This window comes from Xenopus laevis, chromosome 2L (genome assembly GCF_017654675.1).
Source record: "Xenopus laevis strain J_2021 chromosome 2L, Xenopus_laevis_v10.1, whole genome shotgun sequence".
Taxonomy (NCBI): Eukaryota; Metazoa; Chordata; class Amphibia; order Anura; family Pipidae; genus Xenopus; species Xenopus laevis.
In genome coordinates, this window is record NC_054373.1 from 92,935,150 (window position 1) to 92,958,032 (window position 22,883).

Below are 22,883 nucleotides of genomic sequence, written 5' to 3' on the forward strand. Positions count from 1 at the left end.
AAATGTTACGATTGTTAAAACAAGATGCATAGCCTTTGGCCCTAACAAGATGTTCTAGTGAACTATTTGTGTACCAGGGAAAATTAATAAATGCCAACATGCCTGTTGCTAAACTAGGTTTCCGAACATCTGCAGGTAACAAGGGTAGCTGGGGGGTTTTCCCCCCAAGACAGCTGGCATGTCAAAGAGGTGTCTAACAAGGGTAGCTGGGAGTTTTTTTCCCCAAGACAGCTGGCATGTCAAAGAGGTGTCTAACCCTAGCCTGTCTGTGGATGCCCTGGTTATACAGAATTAATGCAAGTGCTCACTACCAAGTGATCTAAGCCCTAAGCTTGCTTTCAAGCATCAAAACACAGAATACTGTCACCAAGGAAATCAATTAGAGAAGGCACGCTAAAACAAAAGTGTAGCCATCTCGAAATCTGAAAAGAAAAAGCAATCCCTGATAGTGCATCAAGCCTATAACATAGACGCAGTGTTTTGCAAAATGGAACTACTCACAAACGTCTTGTAGTGTTCGTGCCTGTAAGTGTTTGTGGCTGGATTCCGATTTTAGCGTCTATTAAGGTAGTGCCTATAGGGAAAAAAACTTCGATAGTTTTAATGTATAAATCACTCTACAGCATCCGATAGATATTGGGCAAACCTCCAAAGAGATTGGTCAGGGAGGTAGTTCTGCCCCTATATAGGGACAATAAGCTTTGTATATGATCTGGAGTATACTTCATGACCTCACACAGAGGATTTTCCATCTCCACACTGCAAGATGAATGGACATGCTGTATTTTTGAGTGTAATATCCTATGGTACTAATGCCATTTACTACATATCCACTCCCAAACATATCTTTAATCCATTAAGGAATGCCAATGGATACCATATATGCAGTCCTCCACCTAATAGAGCTACAACTTCCAGATCCTGCAGCCCCCCCCCCAAAAAAAAAGCAGAAACTGTTGGAAGCTGCACTTTGTAGCTTTTAAACTATTTAAAGTACATAAATCAAACAAAAGGACTTTCAGCTGTTGTATAGTAGGAGCAGTACAGTTACAGAAACTGGAACCAGGTGGCAAACACAGGTGCCACTATCTAAAGATTCCAATAATTTTATGGTATGGCTATAACAGGAGTCATTAATTGCTATACTTGGACTCTCTCCCACATAGAAACCACTTCATATATGACAAGTGACAGACTGTAATCTCAAATAGCTAGGACATGGGGGTGGAAAAGCCTATGAGTTTGTATGAGTGTGGAAAAACTGAAATGTCAGAGTATATTATAAAGCTGTACGCAATTCCATGTAGAGCATACAAAACATCTGCAATCATATTTTGTGCTGGCCACGTGAAGGGCTCTATATGCTAGTAAGACTATGAAGATATGGTCCACACTGGCACACAGTAAGAAAGAAAATATTTCAAATGCATTTGTTAGTATATGTGTGTCTTATTGTATGTGTAGGTGTGTCTCATATTGTGTGTGTGTGCGTGCTCACGTGTGTGCGTGTCAGCTATAGCCTAATCTTCTTTAAGAAATATGATATCATTATATTTTAATGTAGAGTAGTCCGTGTCCTGTTTGTGAGGTATTACAAATATGAAAAAAAAAACATCCAACTTGGTTATAGCTGAAAGTAGAAGTTTTCTTCCCATTTTAAACCTAACAAATAAAATAAAGAAACTAAACAAACATGAGAAATATGCAACACTGAATAGGAATGCCAGTCTATTTTCCAACTCTCAGGGATGGAGATGAAATGAAAACATTTCCTTTTCCCCAGACCAAAATAGAACAATTTATCAAAATCAAAACATTCTGTGGATATTTGAGTGCAGGCATATGAAGTCCAGACGCTTTTATATTTATATATTTTTTCATTATTTAAGAAGGTTAAGGAAAAAAAATATAACATATGTAAATATGTGTTTTATATTTAAATGAAAAGCTTAACACCATTATTTTTTTAAATTCTTACTTTTCCAGTAATTGGCTCTGCTTGGAGCAGGTTTCTAAAGCATGTTTGTAGAGTGTATCTGTCCTTTCACTCTACCACTGTACTTGTACTTTTACTGGGATGTATGTAGCTCCAAATATGTGCTACGAATATTTTACAACATAAATATCCTTTACAGGTATCAGGTACAGCAAAACCACAACAATCGCTTCTGAAATGCCATATACTGTATGGCTGGGAATATATCACAGTGGAACTACTGCTTACATTTATTGTGATAGGTTAGAAAAGAGAGTATTGAAGAAATATATGAGGAATTCTTAAGCTATGGGCAAAGGCTCAGATATGGGTCTCCATGATCCTCTAACATGATTTATTTTCCCTGCACCTTAAAGGGGTTGTTCAGCTTCCAACACTTTTTTCATTTCAGTTGTTTTCAGATAGTTCACCAGAAATAAAGACCTTTTTTATTTTTTATTTTCAACCATTTTCACTATATTTAAGTTTAGGGCAGGGGCACACGAAGCTACTGGGGGTGATTAGTCGCCCAGTGACAAAACGATTCTTCTTAGGGCGACTTATCTCCCTCGGAGAGATTTGTTTTCCGAAGTTGCCTCACAAGGAAACCTCGGGCGACTTTGGAAAACGAAGCGATCTGACTGCCACCCCACTGATGATTTACATTCTAGCCGGCGGGAAGGCACTTTGGGAAAATTAGTCGCCCGAAGAAGTGATTTGTCGCTGGGCAACTAATCTCCCGAAATGGCAACGTGTGCTCTGGCTATTAAAGGTTAATTTTTTGCCTTCTTATGTTTTTCTGAATCAGCTCTGGGGGGGGGAGGGGGGTCACAGATTCTGTAAATTGTTCTAAATTGATACATTTCTTATCTTCTTTAGCCCTGCTGAATAGTGATGTGCGGGTCGAGAAAAACGTTTTATTTGAAGTTATTTAGGTAATGGAAGTAACAACACACTAATTTGTAGATGCAACCTACATTGTTGCAGCACTCGAATCATAGCGAACAGACAAGCCTAGGTTTTTTTTTGTCTGTTTGTCAAGACAAGACAAGATGAGGCAGGATTAGCAAAGCAGGAATTGTCACTTTTTTTCTTTTAATACAATATTCTTTACCCCACCCAGATCTTACAATGTAATACAAAGCTCTCACAAGGTGAACATTTTTATCCAGCTGAGATCATCTCTTTAGGATAACAAACACAACACCACACAGTTTCAAAGCTGAGGGCGTATTTGAGGTTCTTAATGGACATGGAGAGGCCACCGACTCCTGTTCAAGGAAATGGTTTCTCTTCCTCCCAAGCATATGGGTTTTTTTACCATCAGCTCCAAAAGACGCTTATTAAACCATACAATACTGGACAAATACATTTTCCACACTTTGGATAAGCTGCTGACCAGAGTATCGCAAACACACACAGTCATTCCTCCTCTGCAAGACATTCTTGTTAGCCTTCTGTTTTACAGGGTCAAACCATACTTGTACAACATACACCCAAACAAAAGCTTCCAAACACTGCGAATGGATAAACATATTACCAGACCGAATATGAAAAAAGCTTAGCTAGAAGCCTAGTTTCAAGCTTCCTACAGTAACCTAAAGCTGTACACTCCTTTGTAGAGAAAAACTGACATTTAGAAAAGAACGACATTTAGAATAGCAAAGAAGTGGTTTCCAGAATGGGAGAACTTTTCTAAAACGACTATACCTTTTTATGAACAGATATAAGTTGTAAGTCCAGTGCTCCAAAGTTATCTTCATAATAAAGGCTTATCTAATCCTCAACCAAGCTGAGGATGGTGGAAAACACAGTACATTAAAAGCGCAAGGGTTTAGGCTTCACATATGAATGTGCTCTTCAGATTTAGCACCTTCAGATAACGCATCTCATGTTAAGCCGGTATGCATGCAACAATATTTATGAGAGAAGATGAGATATCCAACCAAATGGTCCTTTGACTTTTGCTGAACCAAAACTCCCAGCAGCTGGTGAGATGCCAAAGGAATGCAGAGAATTTTACTTTAACTAAGGACTGCACAATTTAGACCACTTTCAACAAAAAGAAAGGGAACAGTTGAATAACATTTGGAAATGTCATAATTGCTGTACTTTGAAATGTCCCAACTGAAGACTTCGAACAAATGAATACCACGGTCAAGACTACAGACATACCATCCTTCTTTTCCTATCAATAATAAATCACACAACGGAACTATTTTTAGAGCAGGGAAAAGTTACCATTGTAACGCCAGTGGGGAAATTGAATATTATAGCCTATACACAAGCAACCCAGGTTATTTAGTAAACATGGCTACTTATACCTTGTGAAATGATCTGGCATAACAATGAGAGATTAGCTGCAAAGAAAGTCTGATATCAGAGATGCAAAAACAGAGAGCACCTGCATTCATAGCTTGTGAATCACATACTAAGGAGGACCAATAGCTACTCAATATTCTGTTGCTTACTCACATATAATATTAGATACACTGGAAGTATTCTAGCTAGCATTTTCCACATAGTGTATCACCAATTATATATATATATATATATATATATATATTCATTCAACTGTAATACCAGCACTCTCAAAAAAAACATTAATGTGCCTAGGTGCAGAGTCGACAAAGTAATCTCCATCCACTTAGAGAAAGGCCTTGGGTTGGGCCGAAAAGTCAGCTTTTAGTTCTGCAATAAAGCATTTTTGCAATTTTAAGTCCGGAGAGTGCGGATCTTTCTAAATGGATAGATATATATATATATATATATATATATATATATATATATATATATTAGAATATCAACACCAAAGCAACAATGGTATAGAACCTGTCCTGCCGTAAATACAACCTTGGAGGGCCACATCACTGGTCCTCCTGTTACTATTGAGTGAAAGAACCTTTGGGTTAGTACCTGAACAGAAGTAAGTATCTACCACAATGTGATGCCCATACATTGAAATATCAAATTGTAGCACTGGGTTGAGTACCAAAAGTCAAACAGTTGTGCTCTACAGCTTGAGGGTTCTCGGATTCCCGGCATTAGCAATCAAACTATAATTTATAATAAAAAAGGAATTATTTTTTTTTTACATTATGGGGAACATGTACAGTATTATCCAAATCTACATACTCCCATCCCCTTTTCAAAATGTTAACACTTAACAATATTCACAATGAAATTTGCCACGGGGGAAAATAAACTACCTCTCCCGGTATAAGCTTGTCTGCTCTTGTCCCCATTGAATGCAATTTGACTACATTTCAACGCTAAACATTAGCAGATCTGAAATAATTCCTTTTGCATAGCTCGATTAACGCCTTTTCTTTTTTGTTTCAAAACTTTTCCTTTAAGTCTTTGTTGCATGACGATCTTTAAAAATTGTTCAGTCTCTGCATCTGAATAAACATTCACTTGTGTTTGTCACGCAAACGAACAGTCAGCATTGGAAAAATACGACATTCCTCTTATGGCTTTTCACAGTAATACATTGGACTGGGAGCTGTCATATACCTTTGCCTTGTCTAAACCACTCCTCATATGACGACAGATGCAAAAGCAGTATCTCGCGGAGCATATATATTCCAGGTGTTACCATGTATGGTGAATATAGCTGCAATAACCTATTTAAAATTCCAGAAACACACTTCTGTGTTAAGTATTAAGAAATCCTTGCTATAACTTAGCACAGGGCACCATATACTACATCCCTGAATAGGACTAATAGGCTTACACATTCCTAACACTCATTAAAATGGATATTCCAGGACACTTGACACTGGGATAGGTACAGAAGTTTTAGGCTTTATGCAATTTATTCATTACACCAGGGAGTGTTGAGGTGCAGCTGGCATGCAAAACAGACATATGGGGTGAGCCTGAGGCAGCACTATGTGGGAAGTGTAAAGCAGGAACTTCAAGTGGCTCGAACACTAAAAACCAGCTATTTTCTTTTAATAACTAGAGTGTCTGTAGACAAGAACAAATACTCCAGTGAAGATGGTCATTAAATCCCACAGTGTTTTTTTGCCTGGACACAAAGTTGATAAAAATGGGTCTGCTCTATAAATTAAAGACACAAGGCACAACTATTAGGTAAACGGTATAGTATGGATATGTATTGAACTGCTCATAAAGAGGGAATTCACTGTGCACAGTACAATGTTCCTTCATAGAGTACTACTCATGGTATCCGGCCTCCAGACCCCATTATATAATGTTGTTTGTCCAGTCTGTTGCCCAATGTTCACGAGATAGTTACAATTAGTGTAAATTGTTATCAATAAAGCTGCTCATAGCATTCTCCAATCACTCTGATGACATCAGACACAGGGCCATACACAAACAAGTTGCACTTCATATTCTTCTAAAACTTATATGAAGAGAGGAATATAGAATTATTCTTGTCAAGATATGGCTTTGTTGCAAACTCTGCTTTGTAATAAAATGCCACAATTCTTCATTCACTATATCTTCTCATAACCCCTTACCTCCTTCTGAAAAAAAATTCATGAAAAATCCTTTTTACAAGGTCTGTTGTCTTTGGTGGCTTGGTTTGTGAAATAAGATGCTCAATGAACAAAGCAGTACAATGTAAAAAAAAACTAAAAATTAATCCTTGTCATGATATAAATGTGCAAAAGGTCAAGAAGTGCCAAATGGCTCTCTTCTCCTCTATGGCGCCACACAAGATGGTAGCACTAATGTTCCACGTTGATCACAACGTACTGACTTCATTGCATTGCAGGTTTGGGACCAAATTTGAAATAAAAAATGTATATGTTCCTGCCTTCTTGCCTTGATTCTGACTTCGCTATTTGCTGCCTCCCCTCACTTGAATATGACTACAAACTTTTTTAACCCTTCAGATATTGCTAGACCCTGAAAATGGTCAAACTTGCAGTTTTCAGCAATTGCAGGTCCTAATATGAAACCACCTGCCAAGAACATTAAGGATAGAGCATTGCAAATTGTCCATCCACTGTGCATAACACTAAGGATAATTTAAAAAAAATATTCCTGATGTTTCGATTGAAAGCTCTCTTTTGCAGGGCCCACTTTACCGCTTGCATCAGTTGTGTATGTAAATCAGTATGTTCAATGTATAAACCCATTTATTGTACAGTGCTGTATAATTTGTTGGAGCTTTAATAAACACATAATAATAATTCACTTTTACATACATTGCCTTGCAAAAGTTTATATTCTAGCCCCATTCTCAATTATGGACTACCAAATCCTACACTGAGTGTTTTTGTTCTCTGTGATACTGTAACTTTATATACATAGTATTGTTTTATGTTAGAAAGTAGGGATCATTTACTACCTGCACAACAGTCTGCAAAGTGCAAACCCAGGCACAATGAAGCATGTTTCTAAAGGTGGCCATAGATGCACTGATAATATTGTACAAAACTCATTTTCGTATGATATTCAGTGCGTGTATGATGGGACATGAGTCAACCGACATCAGCAGAAGACTTGGATATTGGTCGGCTCGTTGATCGGGCTGGCCAGAAAATTTTGATGGGGAGCCTTTGAAAGTAACCTGAACATGAATCGTCAGATACTGGTAGAATTCTATTGTTTGTACCTTTATATCGGACGATTCAGCTCTACACGTGTGTATTGAAACAAATAATCTTTCCTGGAAAAATCTTTTCCAGGAAAGATCGTAATTGTAACATCTATGGCCAGCTTTACACTTTGTGTCGTGCAGATTAAATTACTGTTCTTCGAGTTAAAGGGCTATGGTACACAGGGCATTTTATTTGTGGCTGTCATCCAACAGAAAACAGCAGCAGACAAAACGACTGTCTGCCTTTCACCACACCTGCTATTTGTTAAAGAAAAGCGTTGTACTGAATGTACACGGAGCAGTGACAGGTGGACCTAGGTGTGAAATCTCTCATTTAAGCATTTTGGTACCAAAGGTCAGCTGTTACTTCTCTGTGTGCATTCAATATGTTCTTTTAATTCAGTGTTATTAGAAGCAGTGATAGGTGAACAGTCGAGTTTTGAAAGCCAAAAGGAAACAGCAGTCAAAACGTCCATGTGCCATAGACTTATACAACCAGGCCCGGATTTGTGGAAAGGCCACCTAGGCCCGGGCCTAGGGCGGCAGAATTTAAGGGGGGGCGGCTTGCTGCCCAACCAAACCCACATTGGTTCAGAAACACTGGGGATGTGCTGGAGATACAATAATTTTTTTAATTTTCCGTGCACCAATCCCCATTGCTCCTGTCCCCCTGGAGGGGACAGGGGAGATGAACGGCAGTGGGCCTAGGGGCGCCCACAATGTAAATCCGGCCCTGTATACAACCATGTACAGGAGTGATTTTGACAACATTCCAGGCAGCTATGCCATGGGGTTTTCAGATTAGTAAAATTACTTTTCATATAGGGCCACAAATTCTAAACTGCATTAAAAGCAGAGCTTTAACAGGCCAGGGCAGGTAGAATCATTATTATTATTATGTGCTGCTTTTCATCAGCAGAGGAACAAATGGATAAAATATAAAAATAATGAATGAGAAACTATTTCAGTCTGTTACAAAACTATAGTGTGGGTGTAAATTCATCTTTTGTCAGAACAATGAACACAAATTAACAATGGAGTGGCTAAATAACACAAAAGGAGATTTCTCAATCAAACTAAGAATCTATTGGCACTATGAAAAACTGATGTACACCAGTATAATCCAACGTGACCTGTCTAAAAGAAAACAAAAGACAAAATAAATCCCCAAACGGTGTGCAAAGCGGGTGCATACTTTATAGTAAAGGTAATGTAATAAAACGTGCAAAGTTTGCTAAATTTCAGCAACTAATCCATAGGTAACATTAAGGGGGTTATTTATTAAAAGTTGAGTTGAATTTCCTCTTTTGAAAGACAAATTTTTCGGTGAAAAAAAATAAAACACCTTGAGATTTATTATGCCCTGAAACTGCTAAAAGCCCAATCCAAAAACATTTCAGCTAAAACCTATCGAGGTCATGAAGAAGTCAGTGGCAGAGGTCTCTAACCATTTGAAGATGTGTTTGCCTTCATGATTTTCGGGTGTTTTACACTGATTCGCACTCAAAAATAAACCTGGGCAAACTTTGTGCCTATTTTCACATTCCCCCAAAGCTGTTTTTGCTACAAAAGGCAAGTTATGTGGATTGAATATTTATGCAATCACATTAAAGTTTTTATAATTTTCCTAATGTAAAACAATGTCACAATAAATAAATGATTTGGAGCTCCAGTTGTTTAAAATAAATGTTACTATAGAATTTGTTATTCAATAAAATAGGAGAACTGGTCAAGGGTTTGGAAGCTTCTGCCAGACACAATTTTAAACGGTTGTAGTGCTGGCAGGCCTCTCTGTTCTTATATATTTTCCCTGCAGAAGCTGAATTATTGATGTTTGCGTACTTAAACATTACTGATATATAAAGTGTCATAAAAGACATCATAATACATAATACATCTTTGGATATGTATAGTACATGCATTGGTGCGGTGGTCAGTTCAAATAATTCAGTACCATCTACAAACAACTTTACGACATAGGTTCAATATACTGTATAATATTTAAATAAAGTTCTTAAAACAGAAATTTACTGTATGACAATATTTAGGATATGGTAACAGCTAAATTATGAAATGGCTATGTTTTTTATAAACAGAACTAAGTAAAGTTGCTCCTCAGTATATATCTGATGGTAGTTAAACCTTAAGGGCTATTCCACACGGGGAGATAGCGACGCGTTTGCGGTCGCGGCGGCAAAGCGCCGCGACAGTCGCCGCGACCGGCGCAGGCGACAGTTTTGTATGGGCGCCTATGTAAAAACGCCTGTGCTAACCACACGAGGCGATGCGCTTTTCAACAGTCGCCTGAAAAAGCTGTCGCCTGCGCCGGTCGCGGCGACTGTCGCGGCGCTTTGTCGCCGCGACCGCAAACGCGTCGCTATCTCCCCGTGTGGACTAGCCCTTATTGTCCCATCTATCAAGCAGACAGTACTGGTTAGACCACTCAAAGTGTGGGAGGACAAAATAGCAGCTTTTCTTTATTTTCAAAATTACATTGGATTTGTCTAAATCTCAGCACTTTTGCAGGATTTGGTTCAGCCAAAGCAAATCCAAACCCTTGTCTCAAGTAACTTTAAAACTATGGACAAATTCAAATAAGCAAAATTTCAAATGGTGCCAAATTTCAAATGGTGTGGTATTCAGCTAAATCTTTTGAGGAGCTTTGGCATTTGGACAAATCCAATAGACAGGGATTCAGCAATCTGTACATTTAGTTCAATTGGAAATTGAAGAGGTAGACTTCAAAACACAAATACATGTACTAGTATTTATATAGATACAGTAATAAAAAAAAAAATTGTGATGCACCGAATCCACTATTTTGGATTCGGCTGAACACTCGAATATCAAACCGAATTCTAATTTGCATATGCAAATTAGGGGTGGGAAGGGGAAAAATTTACTTCATTGTTTTGTGACAAAATGTCATGCAATTTCTCTCCCCACCCCTAGTTTGCATATGCAAATTAGGATTTGGTTCAGCCGTATCCTACTGAAAAAGAATGAATCATGCCTGAATCGAATCCTGGATTTGGTGCATCCCTAAAAGTGGTGGAAATAGAGGGATTGGCACAATATTATATTATGAACGCTAATGCCACAGTTTAATCAGCAAGTAATCTATATTACCATAAATTATGAAGAAGACCTCTCTTTAAAGATGATTATGATGCATGCCAAGATGAGAGATGAAAAATTTAGGGGTGAATGCCATGTAGATCTTTGTCCTACTCTGGCTAGTAAACTGTCTATACAGTTTCCTGGATTTGATTAGGCTTGTTCTTTCCGTACAAGTTTTTCTATGACATTTACAGGAAACTTATTTTTCAAAGGTTTTGTTATTTTGTTTACAAAAACACCGGCAACAGATGTAGTAATGTTGCTAGCATCGTAATTACTGGAGTGAATTGTTTTTATTCCCTGTATTAATTGCAGATGTAGAAAAAGATTCTCTCTTTAGACATCAAACACAAATAGGCAATATGAGCAGAAATTGTAGTAGGGCAAGGCCAGACGTGGCGTTTTTGCGGCGTTTTTAAAAAAAGAACAGCCAGGCATAAATACGCAAAAACTGCACTACCACTGAAACAAATGGAAATCGCACTATGGCAATTCACACAGGGGGCTTGCAAGCTGAAATCCGCCAAAGGACACCAGTATTGGCGTTTTTTAGCAGAAACGCCAATACGTCAAGAAACTACCAAATCAATAAACTCTATGGGATCTGCACGTTTGAAACCACACTTTGCGTAAATACGCAGTGTATTTTAAATATGGCGTCCAAATTCTCAATAAGAACAATGAGAAGTGCATGTTGGGAAAAGAATCCTATGTGCTGAAAAACGCATGTTGACAGTCGCATGTGATTTGAGTGGCGTATTTACGCCTGGCTGTTCTTTTTTAAAAACAGGCCACAGGCCTCCAATAAATGTGGAAGGATTTTCAGTTTTCACTACACTTATTACTGAAAATGAAATGCCTACCTCAACCGGAATCATTTTCAGGATATATAATGCTGGACCTCAATACAATGCAACTCATTATACCATGGGTATGGAAAAGTCTACATCTGAGTGGGTGTAGACTCTCGATTTTCTCTACTTTAACATCAATGTCTATTCAACCCCATGTCCAATTTTATGGGATATAGGAACATGGTAGCAAAGCCATGGATTCAAATGTTAAAAAAAGTTCTATGCATTTTATACCAGCACCCACTCCTTCCCAAAAAAACAATCCTAAATCCCCTACCATTAGGCTTAGCAGGTAAACAACATCTTTTTGTGACTTGAACACCCAAGCTAACCTCTGTCAAGAGACCCAGTCATGAGAACAATGCAGCTAGAGACTGTACAAACAGCTAGCACGGGCCTTGTCTGGTTCACAAATGTAAAACTATTTGAAGGGACTGCCTGAATTTTTAGTTGACACTAAACATAACTCAGATGACATCCTTTCAACTTCAAAAACACAAGACATTCCACAGTCAACTTGAAAAAAAAAAAAAAAAAACAGCATCTGCCTTAAGGTAAAGTTTCACTACTTTTCGAACCACAGGAATCTTATCTGTGGTGTTTCCATGGCTAAGTACTGCTTAAAAAACAAGCAGGTAATTACAGATGGATTTTTATCATTGTAGGTATTTTTTTTTACAGCACATTCCATTAAATATATCTTCATCTGTGAAAAAATATGAAACAGTTAGCCCAATGAGCTTATGGCTTGTGCTTTATTTCCCATGCTGGATCCCCTGTTCCAGTTTAACATCATTTTACAATATTTATTGTGCTTTTGATTCACTTAAATCCATCTTAGCCCAACCTTAAATTTTCTATCCTTTGTATGTATGCATCTGGGGGCTGGGTAATTTTATTTACACATCTCTAATATCACAGTAATTCTTCAGTCTCTTAAGGAACGTGTGGACAACTTGAGGCTTTTTGGGCATCTCTGGCACTAAATCTCTCATGTTTTAAAGGGGACCCGTCACTCAAAAAAATTATTCAAAATTCAATATATCACATTAGTCAAGCAAAATGAACTTTAATTACACTATATAAATTATTTGAATCTTGTTTACTTCAGTCTGGGAATTCATAATTATAAAACGCATGCAGGAGCCATTTTGTGGACACTGTTATTAAGACAAGCCTTGCATCATCTTAGAATTGTGTTTGTGCACCAGAATGGGGGACCTGATGTCCATCCCAATGCACTGGCTGCACAATTAAACGGTGAAGAGAACAGGGGGGAATGTGTGGACAGCAGTGACATCTAGGAAGTGTGAATGGAAAGTGGAAGGAATTGTCTGCCCGCCTCTATGCCTAAGGCGTAGAGGAGGGGCAGACAATATTGATTGACAGCTGAGATTTCTAAATGAGCTAAACTAAGCTAAGGGCTAAAATGATATAGTGATTTAGTCACTCAAGACATTCAAGAACAAAGACTTAAAGGAACAATAACACCAGAAAATTTAAGTTTTTAAATGAATGAAAATATGTTTTGTTGTGCTGCACTGGTAAAACTGGTGGTTTGTTTTGGAAATTCTACTGTAGTTTATATAAACAAACTGCTGTGTAGCCATGGGGGCAGCCATTCAAAGCTGAAAAAGGAGAAAAGGCACAGGATTCACAACAGATAAGCACTGTAGTATACAGTGGGATTCTTCAGAATTTATCTGTATCTGCTGTGTATCCTGGGCTTGGATGGTTGCCCCCATGGCTACACTGCAGCTTGTTTATATGAACTATTGTAGAGTTTCTGAAGCAAACACACTTGTTTTACCAGTGCAGGGCAAAAGTACGTTATATTTTAATTACTTTGATACACTTTCAATTTCTGGTGTTAATGTTCCTTTAATCACAAGAGAAAATATACCCTTTCTCTTCAAATTCTGTTTCTTCACCAAAACAAACTGCAGAAGTGAAGACAAGGAGGAACCTACCTGGCAATAATCACTAATGGGACTGTTTATTTTGGAGAAATTATAAAAACAAAACAATATAAATGGCAAAGGAAGCCTTAGGCTAGGGCCACATCATATGTTTCACCGCAGGCCAAGATCCGTATGGTGTGGCCTCTACTCTTTTTTTTTTACAAGTGCACTGACAGTCCTGTGAGCAAGTGAACTTTAGCACAAAAAAAATCCTCACATTTATGGCTGAAAACCACCAGTATGCACAGTGACAAGCGATTGCCATTTAAGTCCCTGGCAGGCAGCACAAAGGGTGGCAGATCTCACTAGTGTGCCATTTATGTTACACAAAAGTTCAGTTTCCATTGAAAGTTGTGGATGCAACAATTTATATTGATTCAACAATAAAAAAAGCACAGTTTCTACATAATGTAACTTTTTATTCTTTTTTGCTTTTATAGTATGCTTATGTGGTGTATAAATTAGGTTATTTTATGCTATCAGATCACCTTTAAAGGGAATATCAACCCATAAAATGTGTTGCCTAATAAAAGAAAACATAATTTTGTGCAACTTTCCAGCATACATTCATAACACATTTTCAGTGTTTTTTTAAGCTATTTTTATATGTTTATATAAGCTATATTAAGCTATATTTATATGTATTGCTATTGAAATAAGTGTTTTATCTGTCACTTTCTATTCTTTGTCCTGATGGCTGAGACTGTTGATACAATGTAAGACAAGGCAGCTGATTAACAGACCTGTCTTTGCTAGGGGACTAAGACTATTGCAACATTGTTTAAAAAGTAACAACCAGGAAAACATATGCTGCATTCAATTGCAATTGTTTTACCAAATAACTTTAAACGTGCTGGAAATTTTTAATAAACGTATACAGTGGAACCTCAATCTTACATCCCCTGATTTTAAGTTTTTTCCCTCATTTTACATTGTTGTTTTTTTGGTCCTACCTATATATTATGCATAATACATTTTGCTGTTTTTACACCATTTTTTCTGATCCACTGAAAAATGTAAAATGGAAGTTCTACTGTATTGAAAAGTTGCTTAGAATTATATTTTATTTTTTTAGGCAAATTTTTATTTTGAGGGAGACTTGCCCTTAAATAGAAATGCAGTTAGATTTAAGAAAGTCATACTGTAATTTATTGATTTTGGCCACTGCACTGAAGCACATCCTCTTTGTTCAGGAATGTCCAGTACAGTCAATATTTTTGGGAACATATATTTTAATAGTGAAGATATGTTTAGTGGGGGGAGGGAGATGTACTCATTTCTCACATGGAACTCATTTGTTTAAAGCTGGTCGTCTGCCTGTGGTTAAGGGACATCACGAGATACTCTTACCAGTAAATGGATTTGGTTTCTCCCTCATCAACAGTAAAAAGAAAAGCACATTCCCAACATTTTTTGTAACATTTTAGATTACTCTTCCTCTCCAGCTGGGTGGTACTTCAACAACATGTAACACATATATCTATATATAGATATGGCTACAGCTCTAAACTATTCATATATTCATGTGTTTGCTGGACTTAGGCTACCCTAAATCAGTGCTGGTCACATAGAATTGCAAGCACAGGTTGGTACATGCAGTAAAATTGGCCACTAAACATTGTTTGTTAAACTTGGGTCCTCAGATATTGCAGGACTACAACTCCCAGAATCAAGGGTCACAGTATTCATGCAGTAAAATTGGCCACTAAACATTGTTAACCATGGGTCCTCAGATATTGAAGGATTACAACTCCCAGAATCAAGGGTCACAGTATTATGGAAGATTAGAGACACAAAGTTGAAGGGGCAGTATACCCCCTTGTTCAACACAAGTTTAACAGGGCTTATACCAAACATACATTTTACACTCTACGTTTCAGTCTATGCCAATATCACACAATGTTTTATTGCAACATTATTGGGAAGATGCTGCATTTGCAGGTCTGTCGGTACATCAACAGCTGTATCTAATATACCATGGACAATTCAACTTTAAACTACTACTGCAAGCAATCAGTAGGTAGTTTGCACAACCTAGTTAGAAAGACATCCAATATATGATTAATGATACAGTAGGTTGTTCAAAACAGTGATGCAACTAAAGGTTGCCGAACATTACACAATCCGCTCATTTAGAGAGGTTGCAAAACAAGTGGATCCTTCCCCAATATGCCCACCTATAGCGGGAAATATTGGATTACAACAGCAGGAATAGGAGCAACCAGAGCGAGTACTGCATCAACTAAACAATGTGGTCCTCGATCAGACAGGAACATCAAACCTGTCTGGTCGATATCTGGATGATTGTAGGCCACATATTGGTTAAGTGGGTCTGTTGGAAGGGCCCCATACACGGACAGATAACTGCGCAATCAAATTGGCATCTTAAATGTGCCCATGTAAGGCTACCTTAAGTACCACCTGGCTGATAAAGAGGTCAAAAGTTGCATCCCTATCTGTAAATCCTCCTCGAAAAACAGAACACTATTACCTGGGACCTTACTCACCTTGCCAAAATATTTAGTTCATTTAACCAGAAAAAGAGCACACCATTTAGAAGGTACAGGTCAACTGAATAAAAGACAAGATCTTATCCTGATAGCTAGTTCTGACATCATGCTCAAATATATACAAGCTAATTACAGCATGTGTCATATAGGCGTAGGCCTCTTCAGCAATGTTTCCTGGTTTGTCATCTACTATAATGTATCAAAAGTGCAGTGAAACACTCAGCTACATACGAACGAATGCTATTTAGTGTGGTATGCAGGTCTCTATAACCCCAATGGATATGTTGTTAAATGTGTGCGTGTGTGTGTGTGTATGTGTACGTACACATTCTTACATAGGAACACACAGTATAATTCTTGCATATGAACACACAATCGTTTATCACACGTCTGCCCTCTGACTTCAGAAACACTGACCTAACTGATTTACCATCATAAATCCTAAACAGGAAGTAGTTTATTATTATTATTATTATTATTATTATTAAGGTAGTAACATACCGATTTCAGTTCATCTTTTGCTTGAGTTCCTTCCATTGTAATGCAAAAAAAAGAAATGTGCAATATATAAACACAAAAAAAATGCCCAAAGATTTTCCCTAATTTGGAAATTGGATGAGGCTCAATTCTTACATGTCCGCATGAGATTTATTACAATGATATCAGTCAATAATCCATCTAGTCACAATGAGACACCATGCAACTCCAAAGATATAAACATTGATGCAATAGTCAATGCAATAAGATGCAGCTCATCAGACACTATCAGTCTATTGCTTAGACAGGGTTATTTAAAATCAATAGGCAAACCTGCCCCATGAACTAGCCCACGGCAATAACCTTTGCTTTGCTAACTGCAGGCTGACGAAAGAAAATCTCTTACTGGTTGCTTGATTCTTTACTGCACTAGGGCAAATTTATTCACTGCTAGTAAATAAGAACCAGAGTGCACTGGTCTATACTACAGCCATAAGAATACATAACATTTATCAGCTATGTTTAATCAAATAAATTGGAATTTGGTGTATTTTGTAACTTGCTGTAAAAGGTTCCCTGAACCTAAGCCAATATTGGTATTATATTATGATCAAAATGATTCACTTAAAAGGTTATTAAGCCACACTTTCAGCATGTGCTCCTTCATCTAGGAATTTAGTACAGTAGATTATTATTCAGACACGCAATTCTCCCAAAACAATAAGTAACAATGATGCACATCTGTTTTGTGCTTACGCTAGAATTATTTGGATGTGCATTCCAGTGCCTTGTTGGCTACTTCACCTAGAACTTAAAATAGCCCATTGGGCTTAGCAGGTCACCGTCTTCACAAAACAAAATCTGTCCAATGAGTAAAACCATATAAATGTCTGCACAGACTTGGAAAGCCACATAACACATTTCAAACTTAGAATGAAAAGACCACCCTGAATACCACTGGTCTTCTGTACTAAAACAAGGGCTTTATTATCGTTTATAATAATAATAATAATAATAATAATAGGTTTAGTATGCTTTCCCGTGCAATTTTATATACATCTCTCTGTACTGTAAATCAACGATGTTTATGGTCATTAAATCCCATGACAAATATATTATTTGAAATGTGCTTCAGGGCCATGTACCACTTTCCGCACCGCTGAAATATACATGTTTCATTTGAACCTGCTGGGGACATAAGGTACAGATATTTCTTACAGCTCAGGGCAGCAACCCATAACAACCAATCAGACACCAGCATTCATTCATCTAAATTCCCGAGACCAATCGAAAGGTAATCATTGATTTGTTGCTATGAGTTGCTGCACTGGTGCATTCGTACAGCAGTAAATGAACCCCGTGTGTTTTAATCGGAACTGAGAGAAGCAAAACAGTTTGCACATTTTTTGTCAACTATAAATACATCTAATGTAGGACAAATGGCAGCTGCTCATCTCAACCCATCCATCTTTGTAATCATCCTTTTAATGTCCTCGAATAAAACATACAAGAAAACCTGACCTCTATTGGACATGCAATGGTAGGTAGAATCCCACACAATGACAGAGTACAGCCTTTCACATTGCCAAGAATAAGGGTGACCATACACTATAGCAGTGATCCCCAACCAGTAGCTCGTGAGCAACATGTTGCTCTCCAACCCCTTGGATGTTGCTCCCAGTGGCCTCAGAGCAGGTGGTTTTTTTGAATTCCAGGCTTGGAGGCAAGTTATGGTTTCATAAAAACCAGGTGCACTGCCAAACAGAGCCTCAATGTAGGTTGACAATCCACATAGGGGCTACTAAATGGCCAATCACAGCCCTTATTTGGCAGCCCCAGAACATTTTTCATGCTAGTGTTGCTCCCCAACTCCTTTTACTTCTGAATGTTGCTCACGGGTTCAAAAGGTTGGGGATCCCTGCACTATAGGGTAGGACTACATGGACGTTTTCCACAAAATCCGACGCGCTGCAACAAAACACCTTGCGTCAAATCACACGCGACGGAAATAAGGTAAGTGAATGCATTGTCGGATGGTGTCGCAGCATTGATCCGACGCAACACGACTGTCGGATGCACGTGCTGCGTCTACATCCGGCAGTTGTGTCCCATCAGATCAATGGTGCAACTTCATCTGACATTTCCATTTCTTACCTTATTACCGTTGCATGCAATTTGACGCCGGCGTTTTGTTGCAGAGCGCAGGAACGTGCCGAAAACGTCCATGTAGTCCTACCTTTAGATCTGCTCATTTGGAAAGGTTGCCAAACAAGCATATCTTGAAAAGTGGAAAATATTGTCTAATCTGATAGATCGACCCTAGGGCCAAACGATTGGATTACAATGACGGGAATACCAGCCGATGGGACGAGGACCACATCAAGTAGCCAATGGTGTCCTAAATTGGGCAGGAAAATCAAACCTGCCCAAATGAGATCTTGATGATTTTTGGTCAGATATCAGTCTAGGAGGCCTGTTGGTGGGCCTCATATACTAGCAGATAAGGTGCCAAATCAGTATAAAGGCCCGGAAAAGGCAGCTTAAATCTGACCGTGTATGGCCAATTAATGTTTAGCACTTTGGCCTTGGGTTTTGGAGCAAGTCCACCTATTTGTGGCCAAAGATGTGAGACCGATGTAGGGCTGTACTGCAGATGAAGAGTTAAGTACAGGAGCAGGGATGGCTTCCTTGAAAAAAAACCTTCATAGAGATGCCTTAAATTCCTTCATATGCAATGAGGTCTCCCTGCAGATTCCTAGCAGAAAGCAATGGGCTGCTAGCAGCCACCTGATCATCCCCCCTCACTGCAGAGGAGGTTACTGCAGTCATTCTCCCCTCTCTAACCTCTGCCTGGGATCAACCTCGCAGGAAACCTACTGACACCTCTTCCTCTCCAGACAGAGATCAGCAATGCTCAAACACACAGCACTTGTTCAACTACAACTCACACGGGCTGTGGGGGTGGGCTGGGTGCTGTTCAGCAGCTGGAGGGCCAATCCATGTTGCTACTGCAGCAAAACTTTCATGGAGACAGCGGTATCCACCTGGGATTGAGCCCAAACAGCTGCCTTAATACTGGTAGCATTCCTTACCGTGACACGGGATGATCGGCCGTCCTAGCGCGGAATATGGAGCAGAGCAAGTCCCTTAGTAAAGTCGTTTCCTCTCCCCCTTCTCTTCCCTTCCCCGCAGTGCAGGGATCAGGCAGCACATTCCAGGCAGAGGATAGTAACAATGTAAGGTGGGCTTCCCTATAGTAGGACCCACCTCCACTCTGCTGCCGTCAGTCCCACTCCATATAAGGACAGTCTGGGCTGACTCCTCACTTTTACTCAAGGAAGGCGGGGCCCAGTGAGCCCCGGGGAAGGGGTTGCCAAAGGGAGAGCAGGGAGAAAGAGGGAAAGAAAAGTCCGGAGGAAATGAGGGGGGCGAACGAAACAAGAGAACAGGGGGGTTGGGGGAAGGAAATATCAAAGAGAAATGATGCAGGAGAGAGCGACACGGTGGGAATGGAAGGAGGGAATTAAAAGTGTGATTCAGCAGTAAGTGACGTGTGTGAGTGAGAGGTAGACAGGGAATGTAGGAGAACTGAAAGAAAATAGGAAGGGCGAGAAGCTGGGTGTGGGACATGCGAAGAGTAGGGCGCAGTTCTGACAAAAATCATTATTCAAAAGGGCTGATATTTTATCCCTATGATCAGACACACGGCGTTGACGCTTCAAATAAACTGAACAGCGAGTCACGACGTGAGGAAACGTAGTCGGCAGGTCTGGGAGAGGGAATGGGTTAAATCGGGGATTAAGCAGAAAGCCGCTGACTGACTGGGCCCACAATTAACCCTCTCGAAACCAGAGAAGGGTTAAATAAAGGTCCAAGGGCAAATGATGTCTTTCCAGTGCAAGAACTGCATTGGGACCCTACATTAGCACTATCTCTGTCTGACTTTACCAGTACTGCCTGCATTGAACCTTTCGTATTAGTCCCTCGTTTAACTGCGTCTGTGTCGATACCTGACTATTAACAGTCTGTGCTGCCTGTCACATGTCTTGTCCTAAATGGCATCACTATGTCTGCTGAAAGCATTGTGTGACTGCTGAATGCCTCCCCATATTCACTACTACATGAACAACAACAAACAAACAATAGCAGCCCCAGTCGCATTGTAGTGTTGTCTATAGTGCTATGTGATGGCAGGGTATTCAAAATAACACTTTACTACTTTGTTTCCCGTAGACAGGTATGTTCTTTGCAAAGTATTAGGCCTCATATAAAATTGGTACGTGTCCATGCCAAAGTTCAAAGCTTTGCTAAAGTTAGTGGCTGTTTTTACTGCATCTTCTCTCCGGCATACCCATATGTAAATACCCATAGGTAAATACAAATGCCAGAGGTCTTTTGAGTAGCTTAATGACCAATCTGTGGCACATAAAGAAGTCCAAGTAACCGATTTTCACAGCTGTCACTTCAGCTAATGCAAAATGTGGACACTGGGGAGGAATTCTCAAAAGTGGGATTCAAATTTTTGGGAGTTAAATTAAGAACTGTATTTGTGTTTGGTGCTTCCCTAGGCATCAGCCCACCCCTAACCAGGGCCACGAGGCAAGGTCAGAAGGTTGTCTCAGGCGGCAGTGAGCAGGCAGTTACTATGGGCGAAAAAAAGCCATTGCTTGTAACTTTAAGATTCAAATTTTCAATTTTGAAGCTGGAAATTCAGCTCTGCTAGTGCAGAGAGCCAGCGGCGTAACCAGGACCACCATCAGAAATCGCAGGGCCCCATACGAAAAAATTTCCTGGGCCCCCTGGGCTGCGCCCACTGCAAGCCCCACCTACAGGTCCGCCCTCCCCACCACACAGTAAAAAAACAAAAAAATATTGGTGGGTAGGGTTCCCACATGTTAATAACAAATAAAAAGATATTGGTGGTCAGGGCCCCCCATAAAAAAACATTTGTGGCCAGGGCCCCCCATTAAAAAATATTGGTGGCTAGGACCCCACATGAGAAAAAAAAATTGGTGGCCAGGCCCCCCCCCCCCACACACATTATAAGAAAATTGTTGGCCAGGACCCCTTAAACGTCCATGCCTTCCCGAAGTCAGCAGCTCTCAGAAAGATGGGGGGCCCGGCTAATCAAGTAAGTGTGGCGTGGCCCCAGCGCCGATCCGCGCCTTTATGCCGCCTGAGGCAGCCTTCCGTTGCCGCCCGACCCCTCCTCACGGTGCTCACATTTTCTGCGCAGGAGGGGGTCGGGGCGCTGCACGACGCTAGTGCAGAGAGCGCAATTGCGCACTCTGCACTAGAAGAGCCGAATTTCCGGGTTGAAAACCGGAAATTCGGCTCTTAGTTACCAGGAGCGGCATTTTTGCCGCCCCTGGTAACCAGGGGGGCGCTGCCGCCTGAGGCGAGTGTCTCAACTCGCCTCATTGGTGGAGCGCCCCTGCGTGGCCCCCTTACCCTTGGGCCCCCTACAACTCTCCCCCCTGTCCCCCCTGATGGTTGAACTGGGCGTAACTACAGTGTGCCAGGCCCCCCTGCAAAAAAAACTTTTGGAGGGCTTGGCGCACTGTACTGCCCAACCCACCCACCTGTCTGCAACGCCCACTCCTGCCTCTTGCCGGCCCACTCCCTCTCAGTGGCAAAGTAGTCTGCATCCCCCTTTCAAAGGTAAAATTCAAAGTGGAGTCTGCTTCCTCTATACTTAAGCCACTGCAGAGAGCACTAATTGCACTAGCAATGTTTTTGCGGCAGCAGCACCAGGATTGCCACTGTCCCATAGCTCCGTCACAGAGATAAAATAATTGGTGACAGGACAAAAAATAATTGATGACAATTGTTAGGGCTTAATTCCATGGGAGATTTTGAGGGTCTGATTTTATCTAATCTTGCCATGCAACAGCATGCAACAACAGCACAAGATTTGTAGGATCGTACAAAATCTGATCCCCCTATAGCTAGAATGTAAGGTCGGATCAGATAAAGTTGGATGGTGTCATTTGTTCATGTATCTACATACAACGGTCAATATATTTCAATAGGAAAAAAAGTCGATCAGACCCCATCAGATTTTATCTCAATGGGTGAAGATGCAGCATGCTGCATTCCCATCCGACAGCGGGGTCACGTCAAATGGAACATTTTCCAAATCAGGTTTTTGGATCAGTCATTATAGTTTGAGCCATGTGACTACATGCATTTTGTCGATCTGACACCATCCTACAAAATCTCCCATTTAGTTCAGCCCTTATTTTGTTGTTTAATTAGTTTCTGCTGTAAATGAAAACATTACTCTGATTTAAAGGAGAAATATTATGTAAAAAAGCATGTGCCAGAGCATTATATCTTTTAAATATAGAAGGAAAGTGTTGAAAAAAGTAGTGTTTCAAGTTGATTAAATGAAAATTTCTGCAA

General features: G+C 39.8%; 1 protein-coding gene across 5 annotated transcripts in view; it reads right to left on the minus strand.

The window, feature by feature from the left end:
• Positions 1-20,198, minus strand: part of luzp1.L (leucine zipper protein 1 L homeolog) — a 60,300-nt gene extending 40,102 nt beyond the window's left edge. For all 5 annotated transcript variants that reach the window (XM_018246772.2, XM_018246769.2, XM_018246771.2 and 2 more), the window contains exon 1: positions 19,571-20,198. The gene's annotated coding sequence lies outside the window, so the exon portion shown is untranslated. The remainder of the gene's footprint in view (positions 1-19,570) is intronic.
• Between the last annotated feature and the right edge of the window lie 2,685 nt (positions 20,199-22,883).